Raw genomic sequence first — 21,105 nt, forward strand, 5'->3', positions numbered from 1 at the left:
TTGACTAAATCCCAAGTATTTGATTATCTGTTCACTTCACTGATAGGGGAAATGTAAATATTCTTCCACTGATGAAAGGTTTAACTTTACTTACTGTTCAGGCTTTTCCTGGTTTTCTTCCATAAAGATTTTGTCATTTGCAGAGAATATTGATGCCAATTTTTCTATTAATGGTAATGTGCACATGTACCCTAAAACTTAAAGTATAATAAAAAAAATAGTAATGGCCTTCTATCCACAAACTATTAGTAAACCAAAGAGGCTGTGTTTTCTCTAATAGCAGAGTTTTGGGCTTGGACAACACGGCAATGGGAGTGGAGAGTTAATCAGAGAGCTTTATCATGGATTCCATGGGGAGTGAAGCAAACTGCTTAAGTATGTGGTGGACATTTCCCTGAACTCCTTCCCTCTACCCTTCTCCATTCCCTGCTGTTGATTACTCCACTGTCACTTTATGAATGAGGTATTGTATGCCACCCTTATCTATTGAATGTCTTTCTGATATCACCCAAAGTTTGTTCAGCATAGCTGGGTTTATCTGAGGCCCATCAGTGTTAGTAGTAATCTGTGTCAAAGCTGAGTCACATTTTAAGGTAGAAACAATTAATATATTCATTTTTCAAATAAGAAAATAGAGAAATTAAGTGACCTGTACAAAATCATCCAGCTACAACAGCGGACCTTGAGGCCAAAGCCAGGCCTCTTTGTCTTTGACACTGAGTTTATTAATCTGTATCACATACCACTAAATTTCTCCAAGTGTTCTTTTTTGGCTCTAATAAATATATACATGTGGCTTCTTAAAATGGTATTTACCTAGTTAATTGGTTTTTAAAGTTTCTTTATTTATTAATTCATCTATTCATTGAAGTCGTAAATGTAAATTCCACTGTGATAATACTAAACTACCATAATTTAGAATTATTGGACCTCCAAAATAAAGATTTCTTAGCATATGTTGGATATTGGTACCTAATTAACCTAAATTAACTATGTAAAAGAAATACTGACTAGAATTATATATTCAGTAGTGTATAGATAAGTAAACATTAGAGACATCTGTGGCTTACCACAATAGAGGTTTGCTTCTCAATCACATAAATCAAAAAGTAGATGTTCCTGATCTGTGGCAGGAAAGAGGAAGGGCAGCGGCCTCAGTTGAAGACAAGCATTCAGGAACCAAAGCTGACAGTTTCCAGCATCAGCAATATGTGACTTTTAAGGTTGTCCATTGCCCTCCAGGCTGCAGGATCAAGAAGAAAGAAGGTGGAGAAATCATATTCACGTATTAATCACTTTGGCAGGGAATATAGGCAGTTTTTCATGTTCTCCTTTTATTCCTAGAAAATGTTGATCATGATTTGGCTGCCAGTTTGGGGAAACAACTCTATGCCATGGAAAAGGACCATGATTTTTTTATTGCACAGATAGCTGTCCCTGCTGCAGATAGAATTCTAGTGTTTTGGAAAACTTCTTATGAAAACTTTGACAATTCTTAAGCCAATGAGTAATTCATCAAATAAAGTGTTTTAAAGATGTTTATAGCTGATGTGTGCTTGTTTAGTTAGCTGTAAGTCATAAACAAAGAGAAAAAAAAATGTGGCAGGGCCAAGAATTTAGCAAAACGGAAGCAGTATAAATTATTGTGTCCAAGCCTGAGAGCACAGGGTTAGGCTAGCTTATGCAGTCATAAAAGTCCAACAGGCATATTTATAAATTCCTTGTCATGGAACAAATGCAGGAATGGTACTCAAGAGAAGAGGTTTTACAGTCCCATGATGTCCTTGTTATTCTCTGCCTTGATCTCCAGTTGCTGCCTGACTGGAAGTACATATTACAAAAGGCTGATGAAACTGTGAAAGCCTTAGAGAAGTAAGGCGCTCAGTACTTTCTATGGCATAATGAAGATGTATGCAGTTACATGAAAATTAAGATGGTCTCAGATCAATAATGTAAATCAAATAATAAAAAAGACAAACTTCTGTTTCTCTAAAAAAGAAACTTACAGTGAAACTGTAGATCACAACTAATTTGTGAGGTTGTAATGTACAAAGTATGCTTAAGATTTCAAAGTTCTTGTATTGCTTATCTGAATGAAATTAAACACATATATCATTCTAACAAATATCTCCCAGCAGATTGTGAACTTTGAAAATGGGAAAAGGAATTAAAGGCAATGTACTTTATATGTGTGTTCCTTCTTCTCAGGTTCAGTTATTTCCCCACAAAAAAATTATGTTTTCTATTCAACAGACATTGACCAGTCTTTTAATAGATGCTGCTTGCTAAGGTAGTGCAAAAACTGACTCTCAGAAACAATAAACACAAAAGCTCTCATTTATCTAATCATGTAAGTGACAAATCTAGTAGCCCATTTCAAAACAGTAGAAAGGGGTGTAGAGATATGACTTGATTCTTTTCCTTGAACTTTTATTTTAAGTTCAGGGTTATATGTGCAGATTTGTTATAAAGATAAACTTCTGTTGTGAGGGTTTGCTGTAGAGATTATTTCATCACCCAGGTATTAAGCCTAGTACCCATTAGTTATTTTTTCTGCTCCTTTTCCTCCTCCCACACTCCAACCTCCAGTAGGCCTAAATGTCTATTGTTCCCCTTTATGTGTCCATGTATTCTTATCTTTTAGCTCCTACTTATAAGTGAGAACATTTGGTTTTGGTTTTCTGTTCCCGTGATAGTTTCCTAAATATAATGGCCTCAAGCTCTAACCATTTTCCTGCAAAGGACATTATTTCATTTTTATGGCTGCATAGTATTCCATTGTGTATATGTACATTTTCTTTATCTCGTCTATCACTGATGGGCATGTAGGTTGATTCCATGTCTTTGCTATTGTAAATAGTGTTGCAATGAACATATATGTGAATATGTCTTTATGAAAGAATGATTTATATTCCTTTGGATATATACTTAGTAATGATATTTCTGTTTTTAGGTCTTTGAGGAATCACCACACTGTCTTCCACAATGATTGAACTAATTTACAGTCCCACCAGCAGTGTATAAGCATTTCTTTTTCTCTTCAGCCTCACCAGCATCTGTTATTTTTTGACTTTTTAATAATAGCCATTCTGTTGTTAGATGGTATCTAATTGTGGTTTTGATTTTATTTCTCTAATAATCAGCTTTTTTCATGTGCTTGTTGGCTGCATGTACGTCTTCTTTTGAAAAGCATCTGTTCATATTCTTTCCCCACTTTTGAATGAGGTTGTTTGTTATTTTCTTGTAAATTGGTCTAAGTTTCTTATAGATGGTTGTCAGATGCACAGTTTGCAGAATTATTCTCCCATTCTGTAGGTTGTCTGTTCCTTTAATGATAGTTTCTTTTTCTGTGCAGAAGCTCTTTATCTCCCATTTGTCAATTTTTGCTTTTGTTGCAATTGCTTTTGGTACCTTTGTCATAAAATCTTTTCCCCGATCCTATATCCAGAATGTGATGGCCTAGGTTGTGTTTCAGAGTTTATATTATTTTGAATTTAACATTTAAACTTTTAATCTATAATGAGTTAATTTTTATGTATAGTGTCAGGAAGGAGTCTAGTTTCGATCTTCTGCATATGTTTAGCCAATTCTCTCAGCACCAATTATTAAATAGTGAGTCCTTTCCCCATTTCTTGTTTTTGCCAAGTTTGCTAAAGAGCAGATAGTTGTAGGCATGTGGCCTTATTTCTGGGTTCTGTATTCTTTTCCATTGATCTATGTGTCTGTTTTTTGTGTCAGTGCCATGCTGCCTTGATTACTGTAGCCTTGTAATATGGTTTGAAGTCAGGTGCATGATGCCTCCAGCTTTATTCTTTTTGCCAAGATTGTCTTGGCTATTTGGGCTCTTTGTTGGCTCCATATGAGTTTTAAAATAGTTTTTTTTCCTAGTTCTGTGAAGAATATTAATGGTAATTTAATAGGAATAGAGTTGAATTTGTAAATTCCTTTGAGCAGTAGGATCATTTTAATGATATTGATTCTTTCTATCCATGACCATGGAAGGTTTTTCCATTTGTTTGTCCCATCTCTGATTTCTTTGAGCAGTGTTTTGTAGTTCTTGTAGAGATCTTTCACCTCCTCAGTTATGTATTTTATTCTTCTTGTGGCAATTGTGAATGAGATTACATTTCTAATTTGATTCTCAGCTTGACTGTTGTTAATGTATAGAAATGTTAGTGACTTTTGCACATTGAGTTTTGTATCTTGAGACTTTGCTGAAGTTGTTAATTAGCTTAAGGAGCTTTTGGGCTGATTCTATGTGGTGTTCTAGATATAGAATCATGTCATCTGCAAACATGTATATTTTGACTTCCTCTCCTTCTATTTGGAAGCCCTTTATTTCTTTCTCTTGCCAGACTGCCCTGGCCAGGACTTCCAATACTATGTGGAATAGGCATGGTGGACAGGGCATTTTTGTCTTGTGCTGGTTTTCAAGGGTAATGCTTCCAGCTTTTGGCCATTCAGCACAATGTTGACTGTGCATTTGTTCCTTCTTTTTTCAATTATTTGTAGCTTTTATTTTAAGTTTGGGGTTACATATGAAGGTTTGTTATACAGGTAAACTCATGTCATAGGGATTTGTTGTATACATTATTTAATCTCTCAGGAATTAAGCCCAGTAGTACCCAATAGTTATGTTTTCTGTTCCTCTGCCTCCTCTTACTCTCTGCCCTTAAGGAGACTCCAGTGTCTGTTGTTTCCTTCTTGGTTGTTCAAAAGTTTCATCAATATCCAGTTTATTGAGTGTTCTTAATGTGAAGAGGTGCTGAATTTTATCAAAAGCCTTTTATGCATCTGTTGAGATAATTATGTGGATTTTGTCTTTAGTTCTTTTTATATGATAAATCACATTAATTGATTTGTGTATGTTCAACCAACCTTGCATCCTGGGGATGAAGCCTGCTTGATAATGGTGGATTAACTTTTGGATGTACTGCTGAATTCAGTTTGCAAGGTTTTGTTTTGAGGATTTTTGCATTGATGTTCATAAAGAATATTGGCCTGAAGTTTTATTTTCTTGTTGGGACTCTGCCAGGTTTTGATCAGGATAATGCTGGCCTCATACAATGAGTTTGGAAGAAGTTTATTCTCCTCAAATTTTTGGAAGAGTTTCACTGGGAATGGTACCAGCTATATTTTGTACATCTGGTGCAATTCAGCTGTGACTCTGTCAGATCCTGTGCTTTGTTTAGTTGGTAGGCTATTTATTACTCATTCAATTTTAGAGCTTGTTATTTGTCTGTTCAGGACATCAGTTTATTCCTGGTTCAGTCTTGGGAGGTTGTATGTGTTCAAGAATTTATCCATTTCTTTTAGGTTTTCTAGTGTATGTGCATAGAAGTGTTCATAGTAGTTTCTGATGGTTATTTTTATTTCTGTGGGGTCAGTGGTAACCTTCCTTTCATCACTTCTAATTGTGTTTATTTGAATCTTCTATCTTTTCTTCTTTATATATTCTAGATAGCAGCCTATTTTATCACTTTTTTCAAAAAAATGAACTCCTGAATTCATTGATCTTTTGAAGGGTTTTTTTTATATGTGCCATAAATTCTGGTATGTTGTATCTCTGTTCTCATAAGTCATTCAGGCGCATGTTGTTTAATTTCCATGTAATGTCACGGTTTTGAACAATTTTCTTAGTCTTGGCTTCTATTTTTATTTCACTGTGGTCCGGCAGTGTGTATGTTATTATATCAATTCTTTTGCATTTGCTGATGATTGTTTTATGTTCAGTTATATGGTCAGTTTTAGATTATGTGCCATGTGGCAATGAGAAGAATGCATATTCTGTTATTTTGTATGCAGAGTTCTATAGAGGTCTATCAGATCCTTTTGGTCCAATGTTGAGTTCAGGTTCTGAATATCTTTGCTAATGTTTCTGCCTTGGTGATCTATCTAATACTGCTAGTGGTGTGTTGAAGTCTAGCCCTATTACTGTGTTGAAGTCTCAACATGAAGGGGTGTTGAATTTTATTGAAAAGGTTTTCTACTTCTATTGAGATAATCATGTGGATTTGTCTTTAGTTCTGTGTAAATGATGAATCACGTTTATTGATTTGTGTATGTTGAACCAGCCTTACATCCTAGGGTTAAAGCCTGCTTGATCATGGTAGAAAAGATATTTGAAGTGTTGTCAGATTTGGCTTCCCAGTATTTTTAGGATGTTTGCATAAATGTTCATGAAGGATATTGGCCTGAAATTTTCCTTTTTTGTTGTGTTTCTGTCAGGTTTTGGTATCATGATAGAATGAGTTAGGGAGGAGCCTCTCTTCCAGAATTTTTTGATGTAGTTTCAGGAGAAGTGATACCAGTTCTACTTTGTACATCTGGTACAACTCAGCTGTAAATCTATTTTGTCCTGAGATTTTTTTTGGTTGGTAGGCTATTTATTACTGATTCAATTTCAGAGCTGATTATTGTTCTATTTAGGCACTCAATTTTTTTCTGGTTCACTCTTGGGAGGATGTCCATGTCCAGGAATTTATCCATTTCTTCCAGATTTTCTACTTGATTTGCATAAAGGGGTTCATAATATTATGTGATGGTTATTTGTATTTCTGCAGGGTCAGTGGTGATATGCCCCTTGTTGTTTCTGAATGTGTTTATTTGAATCTGTTTCCTTATTCTTTATTAGTCTATTTAACGGTCTATTTATTTTATTAATATTTTCAGAAAACAGGCTGTTTAATTTGCTGATCTTTAGAGTGGTTTGGGTTTTTTTGTATCTCTATCTCCTTCATTTCAGCTCTGATTTTGCTTATTTCTTGTCTTCTGCTAGCTTGGGTTTGGTTTATACTACTTTCTCTAGTTCTTTTAGTTGTGACATTAGGTTGTCAAGTTGAGATCTTTCTAACTTTTTGATGTGAGCATTTAGTGCTATAAAATTCCCACTTAACCCTGTGTTAGCTGTGTCCCAGAGATTCTAGCATGTTGCACCTTTGTTCTCATTACTTTCAAAGAGCTTCTTGATTTCTCGCTTAATTTAATGATTTACCCATAAGTCATTCAGGAGCAGGTTATTCAATTTCCATGTAATTGAATGCTTTTGAGTGAAATACTTAGTCTTGGTTTTTAACTTTACTTTACTGTGGTCTGAGAGAGTGCTTGCTATGATTTAAGTTCTTTTGCATTTGCTGAGGAGTGTTTTACTTGTGATTATGTGATCAATTATATAGTATGTGCCATATGGTGATGAGAAGAATGTGTATTCTATTGTTTTCTGGTGCAGAGTTCTGTAGATGTCTATCAGATCTATTTGAACCATTGCTGAGTTTAGGTCTTGAATGTTTTTGTTAATTTTCTGCCTCGATGGTTTATCTAATGCTGTCAGTGGAGTGTTGAAGTCTCTTGCCAATATTATGTGGGAGTCTAAGTCTCTTTGAAGGGCTCTAAGAACTTGCTTTATGAATCTGTGTGCTTCTGTGTTGGGAATATATTCTGAATTTGATTGGTGGCCTTTCTAGCTATGTTGGGGAGGTTCTTATGGATGATATCCTGAAATATGTTTTTCTAGTTGCTTCCATTCTCCCCATCTCTTTCAGAGAGAGCAATGAGTTATACATTTGGTCTCTTTACATAATCCCCTATTTCTCTGAGGTTTTGGTCATTTATTTTCCTTCTTTTTTCTCTATTCTTGTCTGACTGTCTTATTTCAGAAAGGCAGCCATCAAGCTCTGAGATTCTTTCCTCCACTTGGTCTATTCTGCTACTAATACTTGTGAGTACCTTATGAAATTCTTATAGTACATTTTTCAGCTTTATCAGGTTGGTTGGTTCCATTTTTTTTCTACACTGCCTGTTTTGTCTGTCTGTTCCTGCATTGTTTTAACGTGATTTTTAGCTTCCTTGGAATGAGTTTTAATATACATCTTTAGTTCAATTATCTTTTTTCCTATCCTTAGTCTGAATTCTATTTCTGTTATTTCAGCAGCTCAGCCCAGTTCAGAACTCCTGCTGGAGAGATGATTCAGCTGTTTGCAGGAAAAAAGGCCCTCTGACTTTGTGAGTGTCAGGGATTTTGTGCTGATTCTTTCTCGTCTTTGTGGGCTTGTCTTCCTTCAGTCTTTGACATTGCTGACCTTTTGATTTTTTTTGTTTGTTTGTTTGATTTTATCTTATTTGATTCCCTTGAGGGTTTGATTGTGGTATAACATGGATTCAGTTGACTGGCTTTCTTTCTGGAAGATTTTAGGGGACCAACACTGTGCTCCCAAATCCTGAACTGTGTGTTCTAACTGGGGGACATATATTGGGCCCCAACTTTGCTCTCTGGCTTCTCAAGGTTAGGAATCTACTGAGCTTGGGGAATCTGAGGTGCTCCCAGACCCCCAGTCACTACACTCCAATGGATGGTGTCAGCCAAAGCCTTTCATAGTGCAGTGACAGCAGGATCCATCCTCACATTCCAGCAATAGCAATAGTGGCAGCTGTGGCAGAGTGCTAGTGGGTTCTGCAGTGCCTGCCTCCCTTGTAGCTTGGTTGGTGGGGGAGGTGGGGGGTGGCTGGGGACCCATGCTGGAGACTGTGTGAACAGTTGTGCTGAAGGTAGTGTTGGCTCAGGAGCCAGGCAATGGCAGGCGCAGGTCTGGGTAACTTCTTTGTTCCCCTCAAGCAGGAGTGATGGCTTAGGGCGGAGGAGGATCCACTGTTCTCTGCATAGTGTTAGTACAAGGGTGGGGTGCTTGTAGGTGTGGGGCTTGCTGGCTCTGTGCCCTCCAAGGCTCTGTCTGCAGTGGCATTCTGGAAGGGAAGGGGAAGCAGACTGGACTCCAATGTGCTGTCAGTGCTAGGAAAGCAAAACCTGCCTGCGCAGACATACACCAGCAGAGCAATCTGGGGAGTTGCCCTGAGCCCAGGCGGGAAGCTGCAGTATAGGGAGGGAGCATGTGGGCTGGGGCCTCGACATAGGTGCTGCCCCACTGGAGCTCTCTGCCAGTTCTGCACAGTCTACCAGTGCAGAAACTATGACACAGGCTCCCAGACCACTCGGGGCTGAACTGCAAGCAGGCATGGTCATGCTGGGGCTGTGGGAGAGGCCAGCAGACCAGGGAGTACTCAGATCAGACTGGCCCTAACTGTTGGACAAGACCACCCTGTAGTGTTCAGATCCAGCAGTTCCTCTAGGGCTAATGTTTCCTATGGGAGCAAGTCAAGCCTAGCAGGATGGCCATCTCTGGCCTTACTCTGCTACAGATGCCCCTGCACCAAACCCTCTGGGCTCCACATCAGCTGGCTACCACTTCTCTAAGCAGCTCTCCCTGCCAATTCGAATGCCTGTGATGGTTGAGGGGTCTCCTGCTGGTGTTCCAGAGGCCTGTGGCGAGGGCAGGTTGCTCTTTGCCATGTCAACTCACCCATTCCTCCAGAGCCATTGGTGGTCAGGAATAAGTCTGGGTGCAATTTATCTCCATGTAGGGTTCCCAACGTTCTCCTCCTTCTGCCCAGCTTCCATGCCCTCCCGCTGTCCACTCTGGAGAAGATCTGTTAGGAGCATGTTAGGAGCATGCCAGTCATCTCAGTCTTTATGTAGGAGCTGTTCCACCTGTCTGCATTCAGTTGGCCATCTTACTGGATATGATTCTTTTGCTATACCAAAGCTATGATCAACAGCCAGTTCCAAATGAAAGCAGTGAATGAAAAGGTGTTAGATTGCCATAAGAAAATTCATTAAACATACGATACCCACTGTTTGTCAGAAGTGCAATAGTGACAGCCTGCCAGGGAGAAAACAGCAACTTACAATAGTTTATCTTAAGGTGAACTTATCCTTTATGCCAGTTTCATCTTCTAATAATAGTAGATTAAAAGGATGAAACTAAACTGTATTTAGAACTATTTGGTTACATATATTCATGATTTTTAATAACAGATATGCTGCATACATTAGATGACCAGGCCCTTATTTTTGTCATGTAAGGTAACATATTCAAAGGTTTCAGGGATTAGAATGTGGACTTCTTTGGGGTATACATTATTCTTTGGGGGGGGCATTATTCAGCCTACCCCAATAAGTTTGAGGTGATTTATAAGAATGGCCTAGAAAATATGTTACACAGCTGTGACTACCATGTTATAAATGAGCCAGTCAACAGTTATTTTTGCTGTCAAAGTCCAGTGTTTCTGAAAAAGGGAAACTGAAGAACTCAAAAGTCATTTTTGTTTTTTCACAGAGGAACAACTTACATAGTTCTTTTTCTTCTTGTGTGTATGGTATTTTAATATGTTTACCAAATAAGATTTTCCATGAAACTTGTAATTTTCTAATTTTCCTTTAGCAGTTTCTTCTGTTTCTAGAAGTCATGTAAGTGTTTTATTAGAAAACTGGATAAATAAAAATAAACATAAAGCTATAAAACAAAGTATGAATTCAGGAATCATATTGCTCAAGAACACACTGATAATATTTTGGTAATATGTCTGATAGTCTGTTTCTCCTACTATTTATATCTAGAAACATTTTCCTTCAATAAAGTACATATTATAATAACTCACATGGATTCAGCACTTAAAATATAGCAGAGACTGTATTATGGACCATCAAAAAGGCCATGAGTACGTGGAAAATATATATATATAATGTTAGCCATGATTAAGTAGTATAATTTAATAAATTATTGAGTCATAGGTTATGACACTTGACACATTGGGATATATTATTTTTCAGAAAATGTATACTTTCAGTCATATCAGTGTATGCAGTACTTTCTTGAGGCAGTAGGTTTTTGAATCCAGTTTTTGATTCCTTCTTGACTCCCCCAATTAGGAGTGTAGAATATGGCCCAAGGAAATCTCGTAGAATGACTAGACATTCCTTGCCTCATACTATGATTTTTATCTAAAACTTTATGCCAAAGAAGGACACCCTTGCTGTATACTAGAGCACTTTTAGAACATTTAGGAACTCAGATGCCCAACTTCTTGTACTATGGCTACTGAGTTGGTGCCTTCCTATTTAGGAATTAAGAATATGTACTTTTGGTTTTCTGTTCCTGCATTAATTTGTTCAGGATTCTAGCCTTCAGTTCCAGCCTTGTGGGAGCTAAGCATTGAGCACACATGGGATGTGCATATCATACAAATATGGGAACAACAGACAATGCGGACTACTTGAGGGTGGAGGGATTGGAGGGGGGCGGGGATGAGTTAAGAAACTACCTATCAGGTACTACGCTCACTACCAAGGTGCCAGGATCCATACTCCAAACCTCAGCATCATCCAATATTCTCAGGTAACAGATCTGCACATGTATACCCCACATCTAAAATAAAAGTTAAAATTAAATAAAAGATATAATCCCCAAAGAAAAGAAAATGTATTTTTAAAACACTTTCCAGGTAACTAAGATGCACCTCTAGGTTGCAGAATCTCTCAGTAAATGCGAATGCCTCGGACCTTTAGTTTGACTGCCTCTACTTTCTAGTTCTTTGTTATTAGCAAACATTTTATCTAGTCCTTCTAAGACTAGAAAAATGTATTCTAAAAAAGAATACTTTTTCTCTTTAATTTGTCCTATTTTGTGTCATTATGATTAAATTGGGGCCCCTTAAACCTAAGTTTCCAGTAAATGAGTCAAAATTCATTTTTTTCCCAGTAGATGTGCCATATACCCAGCACAATCTATTGTGAAGATTATCTTTTTGCCTGTTAAACAGCAGTGAAGCTTGTTCATTAATCAGGTCACTGTGTATGTGTGGTCTGATTCTGGATTCTGTTCCATACATCAATTTGTCCTTGAATCAATATCACACTGTCTTAATTGCTAAGCCCTTCATATCAAGGTATACCTTAAAGCTTTTCTTCTTCTTCCTCAAGATTAACTTGTCTATCCTGGGTCATTTTCATTTTTATATACATATTAGAATCAACTTTTAAATTTTCATAAAAGTGCCTAGAAGGATCTTGATAGTAATTGTATTAAATCCATAGAAGCATTTGGGAGATTGGTATCCTAACATTTTTAAATTTCCAATCAATAAACACGTTGTACACTTTCATTTATTTGTCTCATTCAGTGTCTCAATAATACTTTAAATTTATAGATATCCAGTACATCTTTTGTTAATTATCCCTAAGGAATGTATTATTCACATAGTATTGTAAATAAGATTTTTATTTTGTTTTCCAATTTCTAATTGTCACTAGTATAGAAATCCATTTGGTAACCTGTGCCCCATGATCTTGTTCAATTTACTCATTAATTCTAATAGATTGCTTATAATACTATTCGATTTCCTAAATATTTTCTTTTTCCCTCTTCAATATTTATATGTTTTATTCTATTTCTCATACCCTATTTTAGTGACAAGAACATTTGGAGTTCATTAGCAGTGATGGTGGTGTATATCTGTGTCTTGTTCCCATCCTTAAAGGGAAACTATTAACTATTTAACCATTAAATATAATGTTAGCTGTAGGTTTTGTGTGGGCTTTGTATAGTTTATCAGATTAATTTCTTTTTATAGTTACAGAGTTTTCTAAGAATTTTGATCATGGACAGGTATTGAATTTTATTCATATTGTATTTAAGGCTTTGTTTATGCCTTAAAATTATCATATGGTTTTTGTTTTTTAATCTGTTAACATGATGACTTTATTGATTTTTCAACAGTAAAATGAAAAAAATATGTACTTTTAAAACACTTTCCAGGTAACTAAGATGTACCTCTAGGTTGGTACAATCACTGTACAATGATTTTTCACATTCATGAAATAAAACTTACTAGATAATTGTCTATTAATGTTGGTTGTTATATATAACTTTGATTTGGGAATATTTTTATAGGCTTGTGTATATATTTATGAGAGATATTGTCTTGTAATTTACTTTTTCTTTTCTAGTTTTGGTATCAAGGTTATTATAGAATAAGAAAATGATGTGGAAGTTCTTCCGGTCTTACTCTTTGGAAGAATTTCTGTAAAATTGGTATAATTCCTTTCCTAGACATTTGGAAGACTTCCCTCTCAATCATCTGAGTTCAAAAGTGTGTAAAGATAAGTGTTTGTGTGTAGGTATTTAATTTTAGATTCAATTTCTTTAGTGAGACCATTCAGATTATCTACCTATTCTAATGCTAATTGTGGTGATTTATATATTTTGAGAACTCATCCATTATTGTGAAAATTTGAACTTTATTACTATAAATTCATCATAATGTCTTTTTATCTGTGAGATCTAGGTTGATGTTTTGTTATTTATTCTGATATTGATAACTTACATTATCTCTATTTTTTCTGATAAGACTTGTTAACAAGTTATAATTTTAATCAAAATTTTCAAAGAATGAATTTCTGGATCTAATTTATATTCCCTATTTCATTGCTTTTTCTCTTACCTTTACTATTCCTTTGAGCTTAATTTGCTTTTTATCCAACAAGCTTCTTGAACTGAAAGCTTAAATCAATGTTTTGCAACTTTTCTTCCTTTCTAAATTGTGCATTTAGAACTTAAAGTTGTACTTTAAATTTTATTACATGCTTTGCAGACAAACTGCATACTTTACATGACTCATATTGATTATTTAAAAGTCATTGTTTAATCTCTCTGAATTCTGAATCAACACTTAGCCTCTTTTATCAGCTCTGCTTTTTTTTCACCTTCTTTTTCACTCATTTTTGCCTGTTTTTGTCATGTCTCAAAAATTTTGAACAGATGCCAGACTACATATTAAAAATTATGGAGTCTCTAGTCTCTGTTGTTTTTAGCAGATTGAGTGCCAGCAGATCAGTTTCATTCTTGGACAACTGGGTTTGAGGCTTGGTTAAGGATAGTCTGTTTCTGTTTCTCATTCATATTATAGCCACTTTAGGTATCTATTGCAAATACCAAATTACTCCCAAACTTACTGGTTTTTAACAACACATTTATTATCTCACAGTCTATATAGGCCAGAAATCTGGGAATGATTAAGCTGGACTTTCTGCTTCAAAGTCTCACATGCTGAATTCCATGTGTCAGCAGGGCAGCAGTCCTCCCAAGGATTCCCTGGGGAAGGATCCACTTCCATGCTTATGTGATTGTAGCAGAATTCCGGTCCTTTTGGGCTTTTGGATGAGGGATTCAGTTCCTCATTGGCTGTTGCCTGGAGGCCATGTGAATTTCTCCATAGAGTTGATCACACATGGTGTAAATATGATACTGTGTAATATACTGTGTAATCAACCATAGAGTTGATCACACATGGTGTAAATATGATACTGTGTAATATACCACAGTAAACACAGTAAACACAACCTTTACTCCTGTGGAGTGACCTTCATTCATAAGGCATAGTCCTTCCACTGTCTCAGCTGAAGTCTTGAGGTATTTCCTAAAGTCTTTCTTCTATGGTAAAGCTTGAAATTCACTCATTCTCCATTTAGGATAACATAGCTGCTAAAATCTCTGCTCAACAATTCAGCCTCCCAGTTGCTGTCTTCTGATTTGTTTCTTGGAATATGTGTCATTTTCATGACCTGAAAATTCTTTATCTCTGGATTTTTGCCTCTCTTGTCCTAGCTTCTGAACTGGGCAGCCCTGAACTGTCCCTTTTGTTCTCTATCGTTTCTGATGCTTCAGTTTTCTGATATGGTACAATCTTCCTTAAATACAATTTTTATAATGTATTCTAAGAAAAATCTGAGGTGAATTCGAGCTAATTTCAGGATTATGGTTCCTAAAAACTTGCCTATTTGGACTGCTGTTTAAATGGCTTGTAAAAGCCATTTTATATATTTGTCTAGTAATTTTTTCCAAGCAGGATGGTTCTTTTGATACAGCATATGTTACTAAAACTATGTATCACTGTTATTCACTCTTATGTTTGAAAGTATTATAAGAATTTTTGAAGTAAAAGCCTTTGTATTTTATTACATTAAGTGGCACTGTTTCTGTGTTTTGAACAAGGGGCCTCACATTTTCATTTTGTACTTTGTCCCACAAATCATCTAACTAGACCTGATTTCTGAGTAATAAACTTTTATTATCTGAATTATATTACTTCCTGAAAACCAATAAATTGTTAAAAAATGATTTTCCCATAAAGCATTTTCCCCAGTATGACAGACTTGATAGCTCTTCTCTAAACCCAGGTTTCTTTTGTGTCTCAGGCTCCCTGGCCATTGGTGTGAATGTGTGACTGAATGCTAGTCAAAGAGAAATGAGTAAAAGTGTCAAGTCCTACTTCTGGTACTATCCCATAAAAGCCTCCACTTTCTGACTCTTCATGCCTTTCCCCCCTTGATTCAATGCAGAAGACTGCAAAAACCTGGGAAGGCAGGGGTAGAAAGGGTGTAGTATAGGATCTTCTTGTAGGAAAGCTGCCTGCTCCTCAGAAATACTGTTTCAGAACTTATTTATATGAATAACAAAATTATAATATGTTTGACTCATTATCCTCTTTTTGGTGTTTATTTCAATATTTAACATTTCCATTAATAGTATAGTCTATCAAACCAAATTTCTTAGTAACCAATATCAGTGTCATCCATTCGTTTCATTTTAAAATCCATTAATTGCCTCAAATGGACAAAGCCTTGATGTTAACAGAAAATGTATGTGAAGGAAGAAGCTTGGGAAATAAAACTGATGATGTTGCATATATGTGGTTATTTTCATTGTATTGTATACATCATAATTCTATTGAAACTAAGAGAAAGGACATTTTAATATATTTGAGATAATTCAATGCCTATATTTTAACATTAAAAAAAATGTGGGAAACTAGATTATTGGTAATATGTTAATGATTCAGCTCTAAGATAATGATACAGTTTGGCTGTGCTCCCACCCAAATCTCATCTTGAATTGTAGCTCTCAAATTCCCATGTGTCGTGAGAGGGACCCAGTGGAAGGTAATCAAATCATGGGGTTGGTCTTTTCCATGCTGTTTTCATGATAGTGAATAAGTATCACAAGATGGTTTTGTAAAGGGGAGTTCTCCAGCACAAGTTCTCTCTTTCCTGCCGCCATGTAAGATGTCCCCTGCTCTTCCGCCATGATTGTGAGGCCTCCCCAGCCATGTGGAACTGTGAGTCAATTAAATCTCTTTCCTTTATAAATTACCCAGTCTTAGGTATGTTTTTATTAGCAGTGTGAGAACAGACTAATGCAGATAATCTGAATTAAATCTAAAATTATCTTTAATATAGTTATGGTAAGAATAATTTGATACATTTGATATTTGTGAAACCTAAATTATGATTTACACTTAGTATAGATTGAAATTAAATGACTAAAAGAAGGACAGTTTCAAATGGAATAATATAAACAGTAAATAATCACATATTTCAACAAATAATTTTATTATTTACTAATAATCTCCCTTAAATTTATATAAACACACTTCATCATTTGTCACTCCATTAAAAACCAATTTTCCTATGTATGCTTGTATGTTCTTTCTTCTGCAGCGTTTTGTCAGCCTACAGATTTTGTCTAATGATACTTTATCTGTAACTCCGCACTGCCTCTGGGATCACTCAATGCAATTTTTAGAGAATAAAATGAATAGTTCTGTTGGGTTTTACTAACTCTTGAGAGAGTAGGAATGACACCTGCCATAAATTACTCAAGAAATTTAATACAAATAGAAGAAATAGCAGCAAGTTAAAGAAAAACCCTTTCAATTTCATCTGCCTACGGGAAACTGCATATAATCTATCCCTGATGTTTCTATTAATATAGAAATGGAATAGAGCACTGCAAGAGGCAATGTATTATTATATTATACACTGGCATTTTGTGATTAATGTGACAGCAACACACTCATTCTACCTATTAGTAAGCCTCAAGTTAATCTTGAAGGAGGCAGAGTGACTCATTAGGAGTAAAATGAAAAACAAAAACCCAGAAATGAAGATACAGAAAACGGAATTCAGGAGTACTGAAAAATTAATGAAAATAATTTTTCAAGAAAAAATACCAATTTTCAAATATTTAGAAGACTATATTGTGGGAAGATAGTACATTTATTTAATGGGGCTTTGCTATGAATTGAATGTCTCTCCCAAATTTCAAATTTTTTAAGCTAGAAATTTAATCTCCAAATCACATGTTGATTGGAGGTGGGGTCTTTGGGAGGTAATTAGGGTTAGATACAGTCATCAGTGTGGGGCTTCCACAATGGAACTGGTGGCCGTATAAAACAGGAAGAGAGACCTGACTGACATGTATATACTCTTGCCCTCTTACCATGTGAATGCTTTCTGCCATGTTATGACACAGTAGAAAGGCCCTCACCTGATACGAGTGCCACACTCCTGGACTTCCCAGTCACTAGAATGATGAAATAAATACACCTCTATTTTTTATAAATTACCCAGTCTGTGATAGCAACAGAAAATGGACATAAGATGGACCCCAAATGGCAGAACTAGAATTATGGGGAAAATATGTGGAATCAGATTTTGGCTCAGTAAAATAGAGTTTGGCATCACAGCTTAAGCAAGTCATTTTAGAAAGTACTAAGTTCTTTTCACAGATTGATATTACAGATGGTAGATGTAGTGGGCTGACTGGTAGCCCTCCAAAAGATATGTTCACACCTTAATCCAAGAACCCATGAATATTACCTTATTTAGAAAAAGAGTCTTTGTCATTATAATTAGCTGAAGGATCTTGAGATGAGGAAATCATCCTGGATTGCCTAGAAGAGCAACAAAGGTCCTTCTAAGAGACATACGGAGGAGAAGAAAGAAACAGGTTAGGTGATGTGAAGACAGAAGCAGAAATTGGAGTGATGTGGCCAAAAGTGAAGGAAGTTACTAACCACCAAAAGCCAGAAAAGGTATAGAAACAATTTACCTCTAGAGCCTCTATAGGGAGTACGGCTCTCCCAACACCTGGATTTTGGATATCTGGCCATCAGAACTATTAGAGAATGAAGTTCTGTTGTTTTAAGCTACCAACTTTGTGGTAGTTTTTCATGTCAGGCATAGAAAACATATAGCTAATGGACAATAATCTAGAATATAGAAGGAAATCAAGAACTGATAGGAAGATTATATTGTATGATATTTATATTCCTCTTCCAAAACTTCCTACTTTTTTCAAAGTAAAAAAAATCTAGCATTCTGGAAACATTGATGCTATTCCCTACAATCTCCAAAAAGGAAATTTTAAAGATCATTACACTGTTTCAGATAGTTGGCATTTAAAATAAATTCAATGAGAACATTTTCCTATTGAAAATTATAGTGGAATCAAGTAAAAATTTCAGAAAATTGCGATTAAAATATTTACCAAAGTGCATAACACATTATCTAATCCACAAAGTATTAATGCTTTTTCCTTTTTCTTACCCTTCTTTTCTTTATTTTCTATTATTTTTCCACATTGTGAGCAAACAGACCTCTTTGTATCCAAAATAAATTTATCTAATATAAATATTAAGAAAACAGTATAGTTAGAAAAAGTAACAGAAGTAAAAACTGACAAAATATCTCTCCCTTAGGATCTACAAATGTATCTCTCTTAGGATAAACAAAATAAAAGTAAGAACCACTAAAATATATCTGTCTTAGGATATACAAAAATAAAAGCAAGAACTGCTAAAATGTATCTCTCTTGGGATCTTAAGGTCTATCTTCCTTATTTTATATCTGTAGCTTTACTATTTTCTTTCCCTAACACAGGATGTAAAAGAATTTAACAGAATGATTTGACTTCCTTTTACTCAAATAAACTCGTGCATAGTTTCAGGAGCCCTTATTTTTGTTTAGAGTAGAACTGATCTAATTTCCTAGTTAGCTCACACTCATGCCTAGGAGGTACATGGAATTCCTGGAAAAGGGTACACAGAGAGTTGTTTCAACCTAATAACACCTGTGCTTTTGTGCCCAGGCTTCTGTAGCCAATTGCATCCATAATATACACTTGGATAAATGATACCCATATGTGAACAACTAAACTTTGGGCTTGATTTTTCTTTCTAGAACTCACTGAAGTAGAACTGTAGAAGAGAAGGATTTTATTTTGTTTTATACATTGCTTTTTTTTTATTTTTGGAAGCAGTTCAGATTAATTATTGCACAGTGTTTAGGAATCACATGCATGAATAGAGACAATATTCTCCAAATGTTTAATTTAAGCTTTGGTGGTCCTCTGAAACTCTTCCAAATATCACTTATATTTGTCAGTGGAAGGAAATGTTAGTTTAAAATAATACAAGTCTATAAATCAAAATATTTTTCAGATTATTTTTAAAAGGGTTCGTAATGTTTTTACTTGCAATTTTTCCTGATTAAACCCGTTTTAGTTTGAAGAGTTGGCCTTCTCTGAAAACACTAGATTTTAGCCAAAAGAAGACAAGTCTGGTTAAAAGATGTGTAAGAGGATCACCAACTTGGCATCACAAGTTAGAAAGTACCAAGATGTTCAGTAGATAATATTGAATTATAATTAGTTTTATTTTTCTTAAATTATTGAATAGAGCTCCAAAGTTCATAATTAAAATATGTTCTCTTCCTTTCATGTGTTTCTTTATGCACATATGTAGGTATATAAGAAAACAATTCTTTAGTCAACTACAGAAAAAAAAAGTTGACAAAGAAAAGCTCTTTTTGACATTGTCTCCCTAAATTTTGCTGTTAACCTTGAGTGCCTAATTCACAAAGGAGTACTAAATTATCTTTATAGTCCTGTAGAATGGCTGAGGAAGGTTGGTATAAGCACGCATACAAATATTTACATGCACTTCAAGTGGATAGAAATTTAAGGAATAGTGATGGGATAATGAATATGGAAACTCTTTTTTTTTTTTTTGAGACGGAGTCTCGCTCTGTCTCCCAGGCTGGAGTGCAGTGGCGCAATTTCGGCTCACTGCAACCTCCATCTCCCGGGTTCACGCCGTTCTCCTGCCTCAGCCTCCTGAGTAGCTAGGACTACAGGCACCCGCCACCATGCCCGGCTAATTTTTGGCATTTTTAGTAGAGTCAGGGTTTCACCGTGTTAGCCAGGATGGTCTCGATCTCCTGACCTCGTGATCTGCCCGCCTCGGCCTCCCAAAGTGCTGGGATTACAGGCGTGAGCCACCACACCCAGCCTGGAAACTCTTAAATGGAATAAAATACCCTGCCTCCATATTAATTAGAGTCCATAGAGACAGCCCTTGAATATATTGAGTAACTGTGGGTAGTTCAGAACTAGAAATTAGGAGATGAAACGTAATCATGACTATAACCATTGTCATACTCTCTTCTTTCTGTACTACTTTGCACATTCAGCCCATGAATTTGTCATTCCCCTACTGATGTTTCTTACAATCCATACCATTATGGTTACCGGATCCCCATTCCATCATAAATAAACTCTCCTTCATCCTCAACTTCTACACAGTTGGTTTTATACATCTCCTTGTTCCCAAAAGACAGTATTTTTCTTGCAGCCATCTTCAGTGGTGCCTGCTCCTTCCCCTTTACCTCTTGTCAGTCATGAACATTGCTCACACCCATCTTTTAGATGATAAAACACCTCTTATTCTATACCCCAATGATACCCATACCATTGGACCAACTAGTTATTCCGCATTAGCAACTCCTCCCTGGCCTGCCATTCTTCTAGTTTCTGGATTCATGGCTGGTCTTTTGGTATACCATCACCATCAACCAGTCTTTCTTTTTGTCCTTCTAGGAGTTGCTCCAACTTGGATTATTGCTACAATTGGCCTCATCAAATATTATGCCCCCCAAATTAAGAAATTCTGAGTGGAATAAAAAATATATCATGGTTTTTCAGACCTCAACACTTTTTATTTGACAATTTATTTAGCAGTTTCTGCTTCTCAACTTTAGTACATCTCTCCATGTTTCCTTCCCCCATTTCCACCTCTTTGCCAACAATAAAAATTACCTTCCAAATTCAGAGCCCAATTGAAAATTTTCAAGGTTTATCTCCACTTTCTAAAAACTTTGGTGAATACTATTGTTTTTTTCATCATTTTTCTCTCCTGTGCTCTCCTCATCTGTTTTTCTTACCAATTATCTCTGTCTGCTCATACCTTAACATGCTTACCTTAAAAATTCATCCTCAGCCATTTTTCTCCTCTGTGTTCTGCCTCTAGATGACTTCATTTACTTCCTTTAAACTCCCATGCTGGCCTCTCTTCTGATTTCCAGACATATTTAATGAA

The 21,105-nt window shown here is 35.8% G+C and overlaps 1 long non-coding RNA gene across 1 annotated transcript in view; it reads left to right on the forward strand.

Moving 5' to 3' along the window:
* Positions 1-7,631: 7,631 nt before the first annotated feature.
* LOC129059064 (uncharacterized) overlaps positions 7,632-21,105 on the forward strand; it is a 251,055-nt gene continuing 237,581 nt past the window's right edge. The window contains exons 1-2 of the long non-coding RNA XR_008524697.1: positions 7,632-7,717; positions 7,931-8,001. This is a non-coding gene — a long non-coding RNA (uncharacterized LOC129059064). The remainder of the gene's footprint in view (positions 7,718-7,930; positions 8,002-21,105) is intronic.

Source organism: Pongo abelii, chromosome 3 (genome assembly GCF_028885655.2).
Source record: "Pongo abelii isolate AG06213 chromosome 3, NHGRI_mPonAbe1-v2.0_pri, whole genome shotgun sequence".
Lineage (NCBI taxonomy): Eukaryota > Metazoa > Chordata > Mammalia > Primates > Hominidae > Pongo > Pongo abelii.